This window comes from Erinaceus europaeus, chromosome 4, assembly GCF_950295315.1.
Source record: "Erinaceus europaeus chromosome 4, mEriEur2.1, whole genome shotgun sequence".
In the NCBI taxonomy this organism is placed as follows: Eukaryota; Metazoa; Chordata; class Mammalia; order Eulipotyphla; family Erinaceidae; genus Erinaceus; species Erinaceus europaeus.
This window is the reverse complement of record NC_080165.1, coordinates 91,016,827-91,038,970: the sequence shown is the minus strand read 5'-3', so window position 1 is coordinate 91,038,970 and position 22,144 is coordinate 91,016,827.

Here is a 22,144-nt window from a genome sequence, read left to right as displayed (position 1 = left end):
AGGATGAAATTGTAGTAGCATCTGCAACTTGGTAGCTATGACTTAGTTTCTGGAGAGATCCTGGATGTATTTTGTTGAGTTTTCAGGTGATTTTTTTTTTCTTCTAGTTTATCAGGAAATCAGTCTGAAATGGCTCCTATTCTGTAGCCACGTTTCCAAATTGTGTGTGTGTGTGTGTGTGTGTGTGTGTGTGTGTGTGTGTGTGTGTGTGTAACAGCTTTTTTCCAAGTGCTAGTTCATTGTTGGTATGCATGAGACCCCTTCTGTTTCATTTGGTTTAAATTCCCCCTGCTTAACACTATTCTATTTACATAACCACTTCATTCTATTTACATAACCACTGTTAACAAGTTCCACCCTCCCTCCAGGGCATTTGTGGTTCAGTGATAGGATTCTCACCTAATCTGCCCCCTCTTTGTCACACTCTGATTTTTACCAGTCACTTTTCTCTCCACCCTCTCTATGTCACATCCTGTTCCCACCTTACTTGGCAAGTATATATAAAGACAGCATTGTGAGTTTTATAGTACTGTACCTTGAGTTCAGCTTGGCTCGTCTTAGATTGTGCTGTGTCCTGCATGAATAAAGAGATACTGCATACAACCCAGCCATGAGTCCCTGGTCGTCTGTTACCCGCCCATGAAGCCAGCCCGGCGAAAACCACATAACCCGTCGAAAACAACAGTTCATTCTTTCAAACTCACTGTACTTATGTCATTGATTTTTCCTCTGAGGATATGCCTTTAGATATTGATTATAAATATACCTAAGACTATTTCCTCTACTTATAGTGTCTTTATTACAATTTGGAATGCCATTTAAAAAAAATCTACTTCTTCAAAGGCCACGCTGCGATAGTTGTGCATGGTAACTCCAAGATCTGAGTATTTCTCCATTTCCTTCAGATTGGGAAGTGACCTTCAGATTGAGTCATCCAAAGTCTGTGGTGAGTGTGGTTAATCTTTTTAACCTACGTTAAGTAAAGGTAAGAGCTACAACTTCCTAAAGTTTCTTGAAAATTTTGTTTTATCATTTGTTTAATACTTCTGCTTCCTTTCAATAAGGAAGTTGAACTATTTTGATCATCTAGGGAGGTAAATTTAGGTTCAGAGAAGACCTGATAAGCTTAGTACTAGCTTTACAACATGGTTCTTAGTTCAGTCTGCCCTATTTTTGAATTCACCACTCCAGCTTTTGACTTCTTATTTTCTGTTGGTAGTGCCCTCATTTTATTTTATTTATTTTTTAAAAAATATTACTTATTTCCTTTTGTTGCCCTTGTTGTTTTACTGTTGTAGTTATTGTTATTGATGATGTCATAGTTGTTGGATAGGACAGAAAGAAATGGAGAGAGGAGGGGAAGACAGAGAAGGGGAGAGAAAGACACCTGCAGACCTGCTTCACCGCCTGTGAAGTGACTCCTCTGCAAGTGGGGAGCCGGGGGCTCGAACCAGCATCCTTAATGCTGGTCCTTGCGCTTTACGCCACGTACGCTTAACCTGCTGCTTTACCGCCCGACTCCCTATTTATTTATTTCTTATCAGAGCTCTGTTCATCACTGGGTTTTGGTGGTGCTGGGTATTGGACCTGGGGTTGTTGGTGCTTCAGCCATGAAAGCATTTTTGCATAATTATTATGCTATCTACCCACCCCATCCCCTTTTATTTGTTTAGTTTTGCTACTATACTCTTTGTTTTCTTTTAGGGATTTTTGTCTTAAAATTATACTTATTTATTACTTATTGGATAGAGACAAAGAAAGGTTGAGAGGGAAGGGGAGATAAGGAGGGAAAGAGGAAGGGAGACAACTGTTTTATTGCTTGTGAAACTTCTCCCTGTAGGTGGAGATCCGGGGGGCTTGAACCTGGGTCCTAGCACATTGCAACATATAATCTTAACCAATTGTGTCCCTCCCCTGTAGTCTTTATAAACTTTGTGGTTTTTAAAATTTTAATTTAATTTAATTTTTATCAGAGCACTGATCAGTGCTGGCTTTTGGTGATTCCAGTAATTAAACCTGGGAATTCTGGTGTTTCAGGCAAGGGAATTTGTTCTTTTTATTTCTCATATTTTATCTCATACTTTCTTTGATTTTTGTAAATTTTCTTCCATTGAGATTATCATTGCAACAAGCATCCTTAGGACCACTGTTTTGAAGTCTTTAAGAAAGTTCTATTGCATTTGAAATTTTTTTAGGGAGTTGTCCTGATTCATCAGTGCAGGTTACTTTAACTGTTTTCTCATCATAGTTGGTACTCTGTGAAACCTAGGTGACAGATCTGTGATTGAAGGGTGTGGGCAGTGCCCCGGGGTTCAGGGTTGCAAGTGTTTGATAGACAGTATGTCACTGAAGTCAAGCCAGCCTGAATGGTGACCAGGATTACAAGACTGTAAGTGCTCAGCAGTCAACAGATTGCTGTGGGCATGAGCTTAAGTCTGAAAGGAGGTTAGACATTGATAATACAAATTACCAGAGCTGGTGGGATAACGGGTCTGGTAGGTAGTGGGTCAGTAAGGTTGAAGGACATGCACTGGGATCCCCTTGCTAGCAGGATAAGCCATGGGATTTCCTTGGGCAGCTTTCTAGCTGTAAGGTTGCAATTTATTAGCTGGAAGTCAGGTGTGGAGCTGGCAAAATAGCTCACTTGGATAGTTTGCTGCTTTGGCATGAATGTGACCCAGGTCAAGCCTAGTCTCCACTGCATTGAGGGAAGCTTTGGTGGTCTCTTTCACCTCTCCCTCTATTTCTGTCTCAACAGATTTATATAAAATATCATTACCACTTCTTAAAAAATTATTAGTGAAGTGATATAATATTGATTTTTAAAATTATAAGATATCAGGGGTATAATTCCACACAGTTCTCACTACCAGTTTTGTGTCCCCATTCCATCCACTGGAAACTGTGTAGTTCTCCCAAGGTGACAGATGTAGGTTGACTATTATTTCTATGACTATCTGTCTACATTTATATATTATGCCCATTTTTCCCTCTGGTCCTGCCTTTTATTACTAAGTCATACCTACACTTATTACTACTTCCCTACATTTGATTTCATATACAGGGATATATTTCACATTTAAAGTGAGTAAAACTACTAGTTGTTGAATCTACGTGGTGGGAATAAGACTATTCTTAAATAGTCTTTATTAAAATTGAATTATAATAAGCATGTTAGTATTTAATTTTGAGATAGGTTCAATAAAAATGTGGTTAGTACAATATGCTAAAGTGCTAATGGGTTCAATACTGAAGTGATATTGGACCTATTGAATCAACAGTTACCCTGGTAATAACATCAGTTTAAGCAAACTTCTTACTACATATTGTCTTAACTGGGATGGAGTATCTGGTACCATACAGCCCATCAACTATACATAACCACGTCACTAAACAAAATTATATAAAATAACTGTGTTTAGATACTGAACTAGAGCCAGGTAAGACTGTAATTCCTAAAGGGGGAGCAAGCATAACAAGTACGTGTACACATACACACACACACACACACACACACACACACACACACGCCTTCATTGATAAATTAGCTCAAATATTTAGGGAAGAAATTATACAAATTTTATACAGCTAATTTTAGAAAACTGAGGGGACACCAGAAAGAAAGACATCACAGAAAAGAAAAACTACTACTAACCATAGATGTTAAAGTCCTTTACAAACTTTAAACAGATAGAACCCAGCAACTTAGAAAAAGAATAGCCTTCACAATCAAATGAGGTTCACACCAGAAATGTTATGGTAGTTTAATATTTGAATACAAACTGGTAAAGTTTAGTGCAATAAAGAAGCAAAGCCAAATGGTCATTGTTATAGATGCTGCAAAACCATTTGATAGAATTCAACACTCATTTATGACAAAGCCTTCAACTGAACAAAGGGCAAGAGGAATCTTTCTCAATCTGATAAAGGAAAGCTATACTAAGTTTATAACTAGTAACATAGGTAGTAGTGAAGTATTAATTTTTTTTTTTTTTTTTACCTAATGGTCAAGATCAGGATCAAAACTGTCTACTCTCTCCACTTCAGAAGAGGTCTCAGACACTTTTACCAGAAGGCAACAAAACAACAGAAAGAAATAATGGCATAAAAATCATACAGGAAAAAGTAAAACTGTTATTTTCAGATGGAGTGACCAAATCTGTAGAAGATCTTAGACAATGTAACAAAAACTAGTACAGCTAGTAAATTAATTTAATAATGTGTAAGTATACAAGGTTAGTATACAAAAGTCATTAATATTTTTTCAATTTTAATATCACTTTATTGAAGACATTATAGCATTTTTGTTGTCACAAGGGTGCATTTTCTCCAGATAAGCATGTTTTACCCTCAGCCTCCCCTTACTAGTTTTCCCTTCTCCCTTCTGAATTCCTAAGTCTGTAGTGATAGAAAAAGTAATTGTAATTCTATGTATTAGTAAATTAACTTTTGAAATTTTAAAACTAAAATAATACCACCTAGGGGTTGTTATATGTTACCATTCATGAGAACCTTGGTTCAGTTTCTCAATCTCTACCTGCAGGGTGAGAAGCTACATGAGGGGTGTAGTTGTATTCTCTCTCTCTCTCTCTTTCTCCTCTCTCTCTTCTCTTTCTCTTTTTCTCACACCATTTCTGGTTGAGTGTACATGACACAATGTGTAAGGACCTAGGGCTGCAGGTGTCTCTCTTTCTCCCTCTCTGCCTCCACCTTTCCCCTTACTTTTTCTCTATATCCAGTAAATAAATACTACTACTACTCATAATAATAATAAATAAAAATAAAAGCTAAAAAACAACTGAAATAAAGAATTTTTAAAGAAATTTGAATGCCTGAAAAAGAAAGTGGTTCTAAAAAAAATCAGCAGTGTAACACAAGTTGTAGGGTGTAACAGTCTTTTTTTAAGATTATGTAGTGCTAAGGTGATAAAAATCTTACTGTGGTGTTGAAATAAAGACATATATCACTGGACTAAAATACAGAATAAGAGTAGACTCACATATATCGATGTTTGACTAGGTAGAAAAGAAACTCAATAGGGAAAGGAAATGCTTTAATCAAATGGTGCCGAAACAGTCATTGATCTATGAAGAAAAAGATTAATAGTAATTCATACATCTTGTAAAACACAACAGTAAATTTAGGTGGAAAACTAAAATAAAAAACTTTCTGAAAATGAAAAAATACAAAATAAATTATTTTAGTATTTTAGAGGTCAACAAATATTTCTTTGTCAGGTCTGACAAAGCATTAATTACAAAAGAAGAAAATTGATAAAATGGACTTAATTGAAATCTGAGTATTCTGTTTATCAAAATTACTGCTAAGACATCACATAAACAAACTATATGTGGGAGAAAATATCCAAACACATATCTGACTTGCATCTAGAATATATGAGCTCCTATAACTATCATAAAAAGAAAGGTATCTAGCATGACTTAAAAAGGAAAGTAGTGGGAGTCAGGTGGTGGCGCAGCGGGTTAAGTGCAGGTGGCGCAAAGTGCAAGGACTGGTGTAAGGATCCTGGTTCGAGCCCCCGGCTCCCCACCTTCAGGGGAGTCGCTTCATAGGCGGTGAAGCAGGTCTGCAGGTGTCTAACTTTCTCTCCCTCTCTCTGTATTCCCCTCCTCTCTTCATTTCTCTCTGTCCTATCCAACAACAATGACATCAGTAACCACAACAATGTTAAACAACAAGGGAAACAAAAGGGAAAATAAATAAAATTAAAAAAAAAGAAAAGTAGTAAAAATGGCTCTGATTTCAGAAAAATTGAATAGATGTACTTTCCCCATATGCTTCTTGATAAATACAGCTAAAAAATAACTCTGGAAATTCAGAATAAAACTAAGACAAAGAGTCTCTGAAAGGTCTGAGAAAGCAGAACATTTTTAGAGCTCAGGAACTGAAATTCAAGATGTCAAGGTTTCCTTTGGTTTTCTCTGCTTCATTATCCTGGACTAGATGCTGGAGAAGTTAACAACTTGGAAATACTAGTCATGTACACACACACACACACACACACACACACACACACACACACACACACCTAGAAGGTATCCGGCTTCAGCTAAAGCACCAAAAAAGAGATAGCTTGGAACAACACGGTAGGAACTCAGGGGAGTCATGTTGAGTGAAATAAATCAGATGGCCTCAGTCATGGAGGCTCTAAGGAAAAAAGCAAAGGACAATACAAGGTGAATGAATCTTCAGTGGGCTGCAACACACTTGGAGAATCAAAAGGGAGAAAAGAAGGGTTACTAAGGGGAAGTTGGGGATCTAAATCCCAGTGGTAGAATAAAGTGATAGTTTGGTTGAGGTTGAAATGTACTGATACTTACTGAGGGAAATGCACTATTGTGACAACAATACCCTGTAAATCAACATTAGAATTGAAGAGAGAGAGATAGAGATGAGAGTGACAGACAGACAGAGTCTGGGAAGACAGAAAATTGTAAAATAATAAACTAATCAGAGCTCCTTGGTGGTGTGCCTGGTGGTTGTGCACATGTTATTAAGCACAAAAGCCTGGACTCAAGCCCCCAACTGCCATCTGCAAGAGCAAAGCTTCACAAGCTGTGAAGCAAAGCTGCAGGTGATTTCCTTTCTCCCTATCTTCCCCTTCCCCTCTCAATTTTTTCTGTCCTACAAAATTAAAAGTAAGCAAAAAGAATAAAATAAATAAGCTAGTCTAGACCAGACAGACACCACAGGAAAAAAATAAAATGACAAACCCACCCTCATTTTTTTTTCCAGCAAAGGCCAAACAAGGAGCTCAGATTTTCACCCTGATGAGATTATAATTAAACTCCCAAACTTCTTCCCATGTAGAGTGATGTCAGAGTTCATGGAACAAGAAGTAAATTTCTAGCCTTACTTGATTTTCTTTTTTTTTTTATTTTATTTTATTTTTTCTTTTTGAAAGTACCTTTAAATTGAAAGATTTTATTTTTATTAAAAATTATATTTAGAAAAAATAACAGAACCGGAGGCTTCACACTCCCAGATCTCAAACTATATTATAAGGCCATTGTCATCAAAACTGCTTGGTACTGGAACATGAATAGACACACTGACCAGTGGAAAAGAATTGAGAGCCCAGAAGTGAGCCCCCACACCTATGGACATCTAATCTTTGACAAAGGGGCTTAGACTATTACATGGGGGAAGCAGAGTCTCTTCAACAAATGGTGTTGGAGACAATGGGTTGAAACATGCAGAAGAATGAAACTGAACCACTGTATTTCACCAAATACAAAAGTAAATTCCAAGTGGATCAAGGACTTGGATGTTAGACCACAAACTATCAAATACTTAGAAGAAGAAAATATTGGCAGAACTCTTTTCCACATAAATTTTAAAGACATTTTCAATGAAACAAATTAAAAAAGAAGACTAAGGCAAGTATACACCTATGGGACTACATCAAACTAAAAAGCTTCTTCACAGCAAAAAAAAAACCACTACCCATACCAAGAGAACCCACACAGAATGGGAGAAGATATTTACATGCCATACATCAGACAAGAGTTTAATAACCAACATATATAAAGAGCTTGCCAAACTCAACAACAAGACAACAAAAAACCCCATCCAATAATGGGGGAAGACATGGACAGAATATTCACCAGAGAAGAGATCCAAAAGGCCGAGAAACACATGAAAAAATGCTCCAAGTCTCTGATTGTCAGAGAAATGCAAATAAAGACAACAATGAGATACCACTTCACTCCTGTGAGAATGTCATACATCAGAAAAGGTAACAGCAGCAAATGCTGGAGAGGGTGTGGGGTCAAAGGAACCCTCCTACACTGCTGGTGGGAATGTAAATTGGTCCAACCTCTGTGGAGAATAGTCTGGAGAACACTCAGAAGGGTAGAAATGGACCTACCCTATGACCCTGTAATTCCTCTCCTGGGGATATATCCTAGGGAACCCAACATATCCATCCAAAAAGATCTGTGTACACATATGTACTTGGCAGCACAATTTGTAATAGTCAAAACCTGGAAGCAACCCAGGTGTCCAACAACAGATGAGTGGCTGAGCAAGTTGTGGTATATATACACAATGGAGGAATACTACTCAGCTGTAAAAATGGTGACTTCACCATTTTCAGCCGATCTTGGATGGACCTTGAAAAAACCATGTTGAGTGAAATAAGTCAGAAGCAGAAGGATGAATATGGGATGATCTCACTCTCAGGCAGAAGCTGAAAAACAAGGTCAGAAAAGAAAACAGAAGTAGAACCTGAAATGGAATTGGCGTATTGCACCAAAGTAAAAGACTCTGGGGTGGGTGGGTGGGGAGAATACAGGTCCAAGAAGGATTCAGAGGACCTTGTGGGAGTTGTATTGTTATATGGGAAACTGGGGAATGTTATGCATGTACAAACTATTGTACTTACTGTTGAATGTAAAACATTAATTCCCAAATAAAAAAAAGAAAAAAATACTCCAAGATACAAAGACTTATCTGGTGTCTATTTCAATCTTCAATTGCTTTTTTTAAAAAATGTTTTATTACTAAGCTCTAGAAAGGAGAACAGAGCAACATGGGATCCCTGCCCCCATAGGATTCCACACTTGTCCTTACTTGATTTTCTGATTCCATTTATTCAACCTTATTTTGTAAGCTATTAGGCAATGAGTCACTTCTTTGACCCAAACTACATTTACTAAGTGCACCAATTTTACATATTCACTCCCTCTTTTATTTTTAATTTGGCACAGGAGATGGAGTCCATAGTCCCATACTTGTACTCTACCACTGAGCAAGGCACCACTCAATCATCTATGGAGTTCTTATTGCTGCCATGTGTGTGGGGGAGAGGAACACAGGGTTCCTCACTAAAAGGCAGACACTATGCCTGCTGAGCCACCTTTCCAGCTTCTTTAGATACCCTCTTTTTATTATTTTATTTTATTTTTAGATACCCTCTTTTTATTTTTTCTTTTATTTTTTATTAGTGATTGAATGATGATCAGTGAGATTGTGGTATAAAAGGGTTACAGTTCTATACGATTCCCACCACCAGAACTCTGTATTCCATCCCTCCATTGGAAGTTTCCCTATTCTTTATCCCTCTGGGATATGGACCCAGGAACATTATAAGGTGCAGAAAGTGGAAGGTCTGACTTCTGTAATTAATTGACTCTCCACTGGACATGGGTGTTGACAGGTTGATCCATATTTCCAGCCTGTTTCTATCTTTCCCTAGTGGGACAGAGCTCTGGGGAGGTGGGGTTCCAGGACACATTGGTGAGGTTCTCTGCCCAGGGAAGTCAGGTTGGAGTCATGGTAGCATCTGTAACTTGGTGGCGGAAAAGCATTAAGATATAAAGCAGAACAAATTGTTTAATAATCAGGAACCCAAAGGTAAGAATATAGCAGAAGAGATTTGGGGTCTTGATGTCAGAAGAAGCTAGGAAGTCTATTTTAGGTATATTCCAAGGGGCCCATGACTTTACTAATTTTTGCCTGGTCCTGATAGCTAATATGCAGGTGGATTAAAAGTACTGATACTCTCTCTTTTTAAAGATCTTATTTATTTATGAGAAAGATAGGAGAGAGAAAGAACCAGATACCCTTCTGGCACATGTGCTGCTGGGGATGGAACTCGGACCTCATGCTTGAGAGTCCAAAACCCTATCATTGTGCCACCTTCTGGACTACTTGATACTCTCTTAACTTATATTTTTCTAAGTTTCTTACTGTTCAGTGTTCTCTTTTTTATGCCAGTCATGCTTGCTTTTCTTCCTTCAGAAACTTTTAAAATATTTATTTATAAAATAAAAAACATCAACAAGACCATAGGATAAGAGGGGTACAATTCCATACAATTTCCACCACCAGAATTCCATATCCCATCCCTCCATTGGAAGCTTTCCTATTCTTTATCCCTTTGGGAACATGGACCCAGGGTCACTATGAGGTGCAGAACATGGAAGGTCTGACTTTGTAATTGCTTCTCTGATGACTATGGACATTGGCAGGTGGATCCATACTCCCAGCCTGTCCCTATCTTTCCCTAGTGAGACATGGCTCTTTTAACCAGGGCACCACTCTAGTTTTTTCTATTGTAGTACAAGGGATTAAATCTGGAACCTGAGACCTCTCACATTCCCATCCCCTTGCATTACCACTGCACTATTTCCCCAGTGCTTTTATTTCTTTTTGTGACTGGTCTATATCCTGTAGTTAAAAAAAAAAAAATCAGCAATGCTTTTTGTCTAAATCAATTTTGTTGGGTTGTAATTTGCTTGCAATATGCATCCACTAAGAAATAAAGCAAGGGTTAATGTTGGTATGCTTCTAGTTCTGCTTCTGGGACCCCTTCTGTTACATTGCTTGACGTTGTGGTCTATTTACATGGTCATTCTGTTACATTGGTTTGGTCTTGCTCCCCCTGCCTCCAGGAGATTTTGGTTTAGTCCTCGCTGGTTCACACTCTTCCCTTCTCCACGCCCCCTATCCTACTATCCTATGTAGTATTCTCCCTTGGTTCCTGACGCTGCCACCGGAGAAGGATGCAGGACAGAATGGGGTTGTGATTAGATTAGATTAGTTTTTTGAATCGTATCCCCACTCCCTCATGAATAAAGAAATACTGCTTCTCAGCTCAGCCATGAGTCTCTGATCGTCTCTGTCTCCCGCCTGCGAAGCCAGCCCGGCAAAAATGACAGGGGAAAACATTAATAAGCTGTGGCATACCTCAGCTGATCCAGGAACACAAAAGGTATGTGTGGGGGACGGGGGGCGCCTGCAGGATGAGACTGAAAGGGGATTGAGGCCCAATGCCCCCAATGTCCTACAGTGGAGGGGGATGATAACTTGGTGATAGGTGAGGTGTACTGTCACCTATCTTGGGGAAATGTGACAACAGGTCTCAGATATCAGCATTTCCTCAATGAGCTGGTATTAAATAAATGTTTTAAATAAGACAAATGAAAAACAACAAGTTCTGACACAGGCATATATACCCTAGTGAAACTATAGTTATGACTTACAGAAAAGCAAATAGAAATTTTTCATCACCCTCAAAAGTTCCACCTTGCCTCTTGGCATTCTATACCAGCACCTCAGCATCTCTTTTATTTTATTTCATTTTTGATACGATATTAATATTTTCATTATAGATTGTACTTGTGCTTACATCTGGCTTCTTTCAGTATAATTGATAATTATATAGTATATATTGTTTTTGTATAGACAGTATGATTGGTTTTGCATGTTATTATCATGATGTATATTTTTATATTGTTGAGAAGTAATCTAATGTACAAGTTTGCTTCACACTTTGCATCCACTCACAGTTGAAAGTTATTTGTTTTGTACCCTTTTGGGGTTACAATGAATAAAACTCACTCATGTAAAAGAGTAATGGCTGCGATGTGTACTTATTGATAGAGATCAATTGCTAAGTGTAAAAAAAAGTTACAGGACAGTTACAGTATGACTACACTGTTTCTTAAAAATTTCCTACTAGTGACTTAATATTGATTCACAAAATTATAAGATAACAAGGGTATAATTCCACACCTTTCTCACCACCAGAGTTCTTTGTTACTATTCCCTCCATTGGTAACTAGTTTTCCCAAGATCATAGATATGGATCGACTATTATGTTTATAACTATCTATCTATATTCATATATATATTATTTGACCACTTTTTAATTTTTTTCTTTATTTTTATTTTATTTTATTTGCCTCCAGAGTTATTGCTGGGGCTTGGTGCCTGCACTATGAATTCACTGCTCCTGGATGCCATTTTTCCCATTTTGTTGCTTACCCTTGTTGTTGTCATTATTATTGTTGTCATTCCTGTTGCTGTTGTTGTTGGATAGGTCAGAGAGAAATTGAGAGAGGAGGGGAGATGGACAGGGAGAGAGAAAGACAGACACCTGAAGACCTGCTTCATTGCTTGTGAAGCGACCACACTGCAGGTAGAGTGCCAGGGGTTAGAACCAAGATTCTTAGGCTGGTTTTTGTGCTTAGTGCCATGTGCACTTAACCCACTGCACTATTGCCTGACCCCCTTTTTTTCCTTTTTTTTAATTTTAAATTTTTATTTTTATTTATAAAAAGGAAACACCGGCAAAATTGTAGGATAAGAGGGGTACAACTCCACACAATTCCTACCACCAGAATTCCGTATCCCACCCCTGATAGCTTTCCTATTCTTTAACCCTCTGGGAGTATGGGCCCAAGGTCATTGTGGGATGCAGATGGTGGAAGGTATGGCTTCTGTAATTGGTTCCCCACTGAACATGGGTGTTGGCAGGTCGATCCATACTCCCAGCCTGTCTCTCTCTTTCCCTAGTGGGGCGGGGCTCTGGGGAAGTGGGGCTCCAGGACACATTGGTGGGGTCATCTGCCCAGGGAAGTCCAGTTGGTATCATGGTAGCATCTGGAACCTGGTGGCTGAAAAAGAGTTAACAAATAAAACCAAACAAATTGTTGACTCATCATGAATCTAAAGGCTGTAATGTTGCAGATGAAGATTTGGGGGTCTCCGTTTTGGAGATAGCTGGTAGGCCTATTTTAGTTATATTCCAAAGGGCCCATGAATATACTATGTTGTTAAAATTTGGAGGCTCCTGCTGGCCGGGCTAGCTTCACGGGCGGGTAACAGAGACGACCAGACACATACGGCTGGGCAGGGAAGCTGTATTTCTTTATTCAGGAACAACGATTCATAAACTAACCCAAACTAATCACCAAACAGAACTCTGCTGCCTCTTTCCCCCGCAACGGCGCCAAGCACTCTCCAACTCTTCAACTATCCAACTCTCGAACTCTGGAACTCTGGGACTCTCTCGGGGTTCCTTGGGGTGGGGCCAAGTGGGCCCGCGAAATTAGCAGGACTGATCCAATTTTCTTGGCGGGGGGAGAGCTAGAACAACCCAATGTAAAGCATACAACAATTCCCCCTTTTCTTTTTAACTAAATGACTACAGTATCAAGGGTGTGGGGTGAACAGAAACCTATATCGTACAGGCATTTTTTAAAAAAGAAACTGGCACAAACATGGAGAAACATGTAAGCAAGTAACAAGAACCAGTGTGCTGCCAAGGGAAGGCCTGAGGGGGCCATATTTTGCCTCTGTGGGCAAAACTTTATCAGCTTAAAAAAAACATTTCTTGCCTCTGGGGGGCGTACTTGCCTCGACAGGCATTTGCATGGGGGTGGGGAACGGCCTAGAGTCCCAAAGGCAGCTGGCTGCAATTACTTACTATGAAACAAAACTTATTAGCATAACCACAGCACAATCTAAAATTTATAATAGAGAAGGAATTTGAGACTTTTACATATCAACAACGTCTTTTTAACCTTTTGTTACACCCATTCAAGATGGAGACACACCCTAGGTGTGCACAGGAAAGAAAACCTCAGGCATGAGAATAATTAGCATAGCCATTGTGTAATCTACCATTTCTAATAGAGAAGGTAATCGAGAGTTTTACATATCAACAAGTCTATTTAACCTTTTGTTTAGACCAACTTAGTTAAAATATATTGATTGTTAACTAATTTTTACCTCAGACTTTAAATGTAAGTTAATTTTATCTTTATGAGAATTACGTTGAAAACCTTTTTCATTTAACTTTGTCTAGTAAGAATTTAGCCTTAAAGTTACTGTTTACCAAACTTTAAACATACACATAAACATGGTCATTAATGCACAAGGAGGGAAACCTTTGTTACGAAGACATGTCATTTCAAACACGAATTTAGATATGTACTGTCTTAGTTGTTGGGGGGGTGCATTGTCCAGTGGTGGTCTCTTGGGCAACTTCACTTCTAGGAATTGCAGGTTGCAATCTCTGTACAAATCTCTGCGTACTCCAGCTTGTCTGCCTTCAGACCAGACCGGCAGCTGGAGATCTCGTGTGCCCAGTTTCGGCAGGGAGCCCGGGGGTCTGGGAGGTCTGGGATCATTCCAGAATTCATAGCACGAGGGCGGGTGGGCCAGCCTTGTAGAAGGTGTGGGCCTAGGTGCCCAGGGGTGGCGGCCATGATAGGCTGCCGCGGCCCTGCCCCATGGCCCTGTCATGTCTGCTGCCCTGCTCGCAGTGGCCGAGCAGCATGGAGGGATCACATGTCCAGTGGCCTGCGCCATGCGGTGGAGAGCCGGCTCCTGGGGGCTGGCCTTCATGCTGGCATTGGGCTCCTGCGTGGTGGCATCAGGCTCCTGCGTGTTGGCATCGGGCTCCAGCGTGTTGGCATCGGGCTCCTGTGTGGTGGCATCGGGCTCCTGCGTGTTGGCATCATGCTCCTGTGTGGTGGCGTCGGCCTCCTGCAGGCTGCGGGGCTGCAGGGCTGCGGGCGTGGTGCACGGGGTTGTCTGGGCGCAGCCGGCTGGCTAGCTGTTCCACCAGGTGGAAAAGGCAGCTCCGCGCCTCGCCTCTTGCCCACTGGCTCTTCCCAACTCATCTGGCTGTTTTGAGTGCGCCCGAGCACGTGGAAACCACAAAGTGGTCCAGAGATAAATGTTCCAGAAACAGCAAAACAGTCTCGTGAAGAAAGAGCAGAGGCCTTTGGAGATCTCTTCACAAGCAGAAGAGAAGGCCATAGTACATAGGTAGCCAAATTGTCTTCACTTATCTGAGAGATGCGCAGGTCAGATCCACGTGGGCGCCATTTGTTGTTAAAATTCGGAGGCTCCTGCTGGCCGGGCTAGCTTCATGGGCGGGTAACAGAGACGACCAGACACATACGGCTGGGCAGGGAAGCTGTATTTCTTTATTCAGGAACAACGATTCATAAACTAACCCAAACTAATCACCAAACAGAACTCTGCTGCCTCTTTCCCCCGCGACGGCGCCAAGCACTCTCCAACTCTTCAACTATCCAACTCTCGAACTCTGGAACTCTGGAACCCTCTCAGGGTTCCTTGGGGTGGGGCCAAGCGGGCCCGCAAAATTAGCAGGACTGATCCAATTTTCTTGGCGGGGGGAGAGCTAGAACAACCCAATGTAAAGCATACAACAATACTAGTTTTTTCCTGAGCGTGATATCTGATATGCAGGTGGAACCAAGTTGTTGTCTGGGGAGATGATGTCATGGCTAGAAAAAGGACCAGAAAGCTGGATCAGGGAAGAGAGTAGCTCCCAAATATGGGAAAGCTATATAAATATTGTTGATTGTAAACCCCATCAATTTGTTCTAGGGCCTATATTCAGTTTAGGAGCCTATGTAACCTCTGCTTCCCTGTTGTCTGAGCTCACATTCTATGGTGATGAGTAGGAATGTTCCAAGTTGCCCCAATTTCAGGACCCAGATTCCTCAGGTGGTAGATAGAGTATGTTGTCCAGCCTCCCTTCGAAGCATGGAACATTCTCTACCATTGTTGATCCACATTGAGGACAAGGTCCTATGGTGGCCCCCATAGGACCTTGTGATGTTCTTGATGACCAGTAACAATGGAGAGAGGGATCTATTTGAGGTCTAGGCCCATAATGTCTATGTGGGAATCTCAGGACTCCCTGACTATGGCCCCAAATAATGGGGTTTGCTCACTTTTTTTTTTTTTGCTTCCAGTGTTATTGCTGGGGCTCGGTGTCTGCACTATGAATCCACTGCTCCTCGAGGCTATTTTTTTCTCTTTTGTTGCCCTTTTTTAAAATCATTGTTGTGGTTATTATTGTTGCTGTTATTGATGTGTTATTGTTGGATAGGACTGAGAAAAATGGAGAGAGGAGGGGAAGACAGAGAGAGGGAGAGAAAGACACCTGCAGATGTGCTTCAATGCAGGGACTCCCTGCAGGTGGGGAGCCAGGGCTTGAACCGGGATCTTTATGTCAGTCCTTGTGCTTCACGCCATGTGTGCTTACCACCCGAACCCCTACCCTCTTTTTTTTCTATGATCTTTCCTTTCCTTCCTTTCCAAGTCACAAATAACTACTTCCAAGTGTCCTTCCCCCACTCTTTTCTCTCCAGGTTCTGATGGAATTGGTGTTCAGAGCCGTCTGATCATCTTTTCTTAACATTAACCCTGGGACTATGAACCAAAATTCATTTTTTAATGTTTTATTTTTTATTAGTGATTTAACATTGATTTACAAGATGGTAAGTGGTCTAATTGTAATAAGTGTGTAATTCCACACTGTTCCCACCACCAGAATTCTGTGTCCTATCCCCTCCATTAGAAACTTCCCTATTATTTATCCCTCTAGGAGTATATACTGAAATGTTTTTTGGGGTCAGAAGGTGGGAGTTCTGACTTCTGTAATTGTTTCTATACTGGCCATGAATGTTGGCAGGTCGATTCACACACCCCCCCCAGCCTGTTTCCATTTTTCCATAATGGGTAGGGCTCTGGAGAGGTGAGGCTCCAGGAAGCATTGGTGAAGTCATCTGCCCAGGGAAGTCAGGATGAAATCATAGTAACATCAGGAATGTGGTGGTTGAAACAGGAGAAAATGTTTAATAAACAGGAACCATAAAGTAGGAATAGATCAGGTAAAAGTAGGGAATTTAAGGTAGATGGAAGCTAGGAAGTATATTTTAGGAATGTTCCAAGGAGCATATGTCTTAATAATCTTTGCTTGAGCTTTATAGCTAACATGGGGGTAGACTAGAAATATTGTCTGGAAAGATGGTATCACAGTTGACAGTGGAACTAGGAAGCAGGATGAGGGCAGAGAGTTTCTAACACACTTGAAGAAGATATGTAAATGCAATTAGATGTTTACCATAATGATCTAACTCAGGGCCCATATCTATTCATATTTAACACTGGAATTTTTTACAGCCTCCAACTCCCTGTCTGACTTAGCTCACCATCCATAGTCACAGCTGGGAACATTCTAGCCTGTGCTCATTTCAGAGCTAGTCTTCCTTGAGTGGCAGAATAGGATGACCCAGCATTCCTTTGGAGAGTGGGGCAGTCCCTACCATCGCTATTTAATAGTGAAGATACATGGACCAAAATCCTTTTTAAAAAATATTTATTTATTCCCTTTTGTTGCCCTTGTTGTTTTATTGTTGTAGTTATTATTGTTGTTGTTATTGGTGTCATTGTTGTTGGATAGAACAGAGAGAACTGGAGAGAGGAGGGGAAGACAGAGAGGGGGAGAGAAAGACACTTGCAGACCTGCTTCACGGCTTGTGAAGCAACTTCCCTGCAGGTGGGGAGCCGGGGGTTCGAACCAGGATTCTTCCACTGGTCCTTGAGCTTTGCACCACGTGAGCTTAACCCACTGAGCTACTGCCCGACTCCTGGACCAAAATTCTTTATGGGGTGCAGAAGGTGAGAGTTCTGACTTCTGTAATTGCTTTTCCACTGGACATGGGTGTTGGCAGGCTCATCTATACCCCCAGCCTTTTTTTTTTTTTTTTTTTTTTTTTTTGCTCTAGTGGGGCAGGGCTTTGGAGAGGTGAGACTCCAGGACACATTGGTGAGTTCATCTTCCCAGGGAGTTCAGGATGGAACCATAGCAGCACCTACAACTCAGTGGTAGAAAGGCAATAAGATATATAAATCAGGACAAAATGTTTAATAAATAGGAGCCAAAAAGTAGGATAAAGCAGATAGCAATAGGGATTTTAGGGTAAAAAGAATCTAGGAAGTCCATTTTAAGTTACGTTCCTAAGGGCTTTGGTAATTTTTGCTGGAGCTTGATAGCTAATATGCAGGTGGACTAAAAATATTGTCTGGGAACCTGGTGTCGGAGTTGAGAATAGGACTAGAAAGCTGCATCAGAGCAGAAAGTAGCTCTCAAACTTGAAAAAAATATATAAATACAATGAACTTTTTTCCACATCAATCTGACCCAGGTCCCATATCTACTAATATTTAGCACAGGAGCCTGTGTAACCTCTGAGTCTCTGTTGGTTTGAGCTTGCAGTCCATGGGCACAGCTCAGAACATTGTAGGCTGTTTTCATTCAGGACCTGTCTTCCAGAGTGACAGTGTTAGATGACCTGGCTTCCCTTTGGAGAATGGGGCAATGACTACACTTTCAGAAGACCATGTTTACATAAATAAATAAAAATATAGAAAAATGATATTCAAAATGTTAATGATGATTAGCTCTGGGTTCTGAAAATACATAATGTAAAGTCAAAAACAAGTAGGGGAAATTGGGCTGTAGCGGAGCAGGTTAAGCGCAGGTGGCACAAAGCACAAAGACCAGTGTAAGGATCCCGGTTCAAGCCCCCGACTCCCCACCTTCAGGGGAGTTGCTTCACAGGCTATGAAGCAGGTCTGCAGGTGTCTATCTTTCTCTCCCCCTTTCTGTCTTCCCCTCCTCTCTCCATTTCTCTCTGTCCTATCTAACAACGATGACATCAATAACTACAACAATGAAAAACAAGGGCAACAAAAGAGAAAATAATTTAATATATATATAAAAGCAGTTTTCTAAAAAAAAAAACACAAAAATTTGGACAAAAAAGTATTTGGGCAAAATACTGGAAAAAGGAAAGAACTTCACAAAAGAAGCTATGCCAGTAAGTGTAAGAAAAACATGCTTGAACATTTGTCATCAAGGAAATGTAAATGAAAGCTACAATGATATACTACTACTGATAGCACCGTATTTGGGCAAGAATGTAGAATAATGAGAACTCTCATATGTCACTAGTGGGAAGGCAAGATTGTACAATCACTTTGAAAATTGGCCTGGCAGTTTGTTTTTAAAGTTAAACATGCACTCCACCCTATAACCCAACAAATACACTATTAGGAGTATTTACTCAAGAGGAATGAAAACACTAGACACAGAACTGTACATGAATAGTTATAGCAGCTTCATTCTTAACAGTAAATACTCCAGGAGGAAAATCAGATTTCAATAATATTTACTTTGTTTTTTGCTTTGCTTTTACTCTCAGCCTCAATACTTAAAATAGCAACTAAGTAGAAGAAAATTCAATTGCCTACCAGTAGAAGCATGAATGAACAAAATGAATATGTTCATACAAAATGATACTACTCAGAGCAACCATAACAATAGAACAATGGATACACACAACATCGATGAATGACATTTATAATCACTTTGTACCTGAAAGAAGTCAGGTACAAAAGGTAAAAACTGTATCCTTTCATCTATATGAAGTTATGCAACTGGCAAAAACCAGTCTATGACAGAATAAACTAGTGCAATGGTTGTCTATGTGAGTTTCTATGGATAGGTAGTGACTGGCATTGGGTATAAACAGTATTATGGAGATTTTAGCAATATCCTATATTGTAATAAGGTATGGATTACACAGATGAGCATAATTGTGGATACTTAATGAGTTGAGATATGTTGTACTTGAGATATGTCATGTCACTGTATAAAAATTATATTTGATTTAATTTTTTTTTATTTGGGAAGATTTGGGACCCAGGAGGTGGCATAGAGGTAGAGCACAGAACTTGGAAGTATAAGGTAAAGAGTTTGATCCCATATGCCAGAGTGATGATCAAGTGTTCTCTTTCTCTTTTTCCCTCTCTCTCATTAATAAATAAATAAATCCCAACACCTATGGGCATCTAATCTTTGATAAGGGGGCCCAAAGGATTAAATGGAAAAAGGAGGCTCTCTTCAATAAATGGTGCTGGGAAAACTGGGTTGAAACATGCAGAAGAATGAAATTGAACCACTTTATCCCACCAGAAACAAAAATCAACTCCAAATGGATCAAAGACCTAGATGTCAGACCAGAAACAATCAAATACTTAGAGGAAAACATTGGTAAAACACTTTCCCACCTACACCTCAAGGACATCTTTGATGAATCAAACCCAATTGCAGGGAAGACCAAAGCAGAAACAAACCAATGGGACTACACCAAATTGAAAAGCTTCTGCACATCCAAAGAAACTATTAAACAAACAGAGAGACCCCTCACAGAATGGGAGAAGATCTTCACATGCCAGACATCAGACAAGAAACTAATCACCAAAATATATAAAGAGCTCAGCAAACTTAGCACCAAAAAAGCAAATGACCCCACCCAAAAATGGGCAGAGGATATGAACAAAACATTCACCTCAGAGGAGATCCAAAAGGCTAACAAACATATGAAAAACTGCTCTAGGTCACTGATTGTCAGAGAAATGCAAATTAAGACAACACTAAGATACCACCTCACTCCTGTAAGAATGGTATACATCAAAAAGGACAGCAGCAACAAATACTGGGGAGGATGTGGGGACAGAGGAACCCTTTTACATTGCTGGTGGGAATGTAAATTGGTACAGCCTCTGTGGAGAGCAGTCTGGAAAACTCTCAGAAGGCTAGACATGGACCTTCCATATGATCCAGTAATTCCTCTCCTGGGGTTATACCCCAAGGACTCCATAACACCCAACCAAAAAGAGGTTTGTACTCCTATGTTCATAGCAGCACAATTCATAATAGCTAAAACCTGGAAGTAACCCAGGTGCCTAACAACAGATGAGTGGCTGAGAAAGCTGTGGTATATATACACAATGGAATACTATGCAGCTATCAAAAACAATGAACCCACCTTCTCTGACCCATCTTGGACAGAGCTAGAAGGAATTATGTTAAGTGAACTAAGTCAGAAAGATAAAGATGAGTATGGGATGATCCCACTCATCAACAGAAGTTGATTAAGAAGATCTGAAAGGGAAACTAAAAGCAGGACCTGATCAAATTGTAAGTAGGGCACCAAAGTAAAAACCCAGTGGTGAGGGGTAGACATGCAGCTTCCTGGGCCAGTGGGGAGTGGGAGTGGGCGGGAGGGATGGGTCACAGTCCTTTGGTGGTGGGAATGGTGTTTATGTACACTCCTAGCAAAATGTAGACATATAAATCAGTAGTTGATTAATATGAGAGGGGGAAAATCAATTGTATGTCTCAAAGTTTCTCAAAACACAAACTGAATCTTTTTAATATATAGGCTGTGTATTTGATATGCGGACTCTCTCAAAAGCCTAGACCAAGTAGATTAGAAGCATCCAATAGCACAGCTATATACAAGATACTGGATACTGTACAGCAAACCATAACAAAAAGACTTTTCAAAGTTAACCCAATTAACAAATAAAGTGATGATAATATTAACTATCGATTGTCTTTTTGAACCCTAAGACAGCAGGAACCTCACATCTCCACTATAGAGCCCCTACTTCCCCAGTCCTGGAACCCTTGGATAGGGCCCACTTTCCTGTATGCATCTCCCAATCCAAACCAAATAATATTGCATCCGCCGATCACAACCTAACCAACGCAACGCTTGCCACCTCAACATGCTTCACCTCAGACTGTGTCCAGAGACTTCACGTGTGGAATGACAACCCTTCAGCTTCATTACTCGGGTGAGACCTTTCCTTTTATAGTACACTCTAATTTCATCTCAGGTAGTTCACTTTCTAACAAAGTCCCATAACCTAGATATACACCAGTTTCTGTGAGAGAGAGCTTATGTGCACACGTATCCATAAACTACTGCAAAATATATACCTGAAAGCAGCAGTACACTAGAGTTTGCAGTGAGTACCTCCCTAACACTTCCTCTCCACTATTCCAAGCTTGGGATCCATGATTGCTCAACAAATTGTTTGGCTTCGTATGTTAACTCTCTTTTCAATCACCAGGTTCCAGATGCCACCAGGATGCTGGCCAGGCTTCCCTGGATTGAAGACCCCACCAATGTGTCCTGGAGCTCAGCTTCCCCAGAGACACACCCTACTAGGGAAAGAGAGAGGCAGACTGGGAGTACGGACCGACCAGTCAACGCCCATGTTCAGCGGGGAAGCAATTACAGAAGCCAGACCTTCTACCTTCTGCAACCCTCAACGACCCTGGGTCCATGCTCCCAGAGGGATAGAGAATGGGAAAGCTACCATGGAAGGGGGTGGGTTATGGAGATTGGGTGGTGGGAATTGTGTGGAGTTGTACCCCTCCTACCTTATGTTTTTGTTCATTAATCCTTTCTTAAATAAAAAAATTTTTAAAAATAAATAAATAAAAAAAATATTTTTAAATAAAAATATTTGAAAGGAAACAAATCTTTCTATTAAGATAAAATTTCAAATGTAAAAAGTAGAAAGTAAGGAGCGTGCTGCCGTATTTGAGTAGATATTTTCTTTATTTTTAATTATTTATTTATTTGGAGTGTGTGTGTGGGTGGGGGGAAGAGAACCAGAGCATTTCTCTGGCATGTGAAATGCTGGA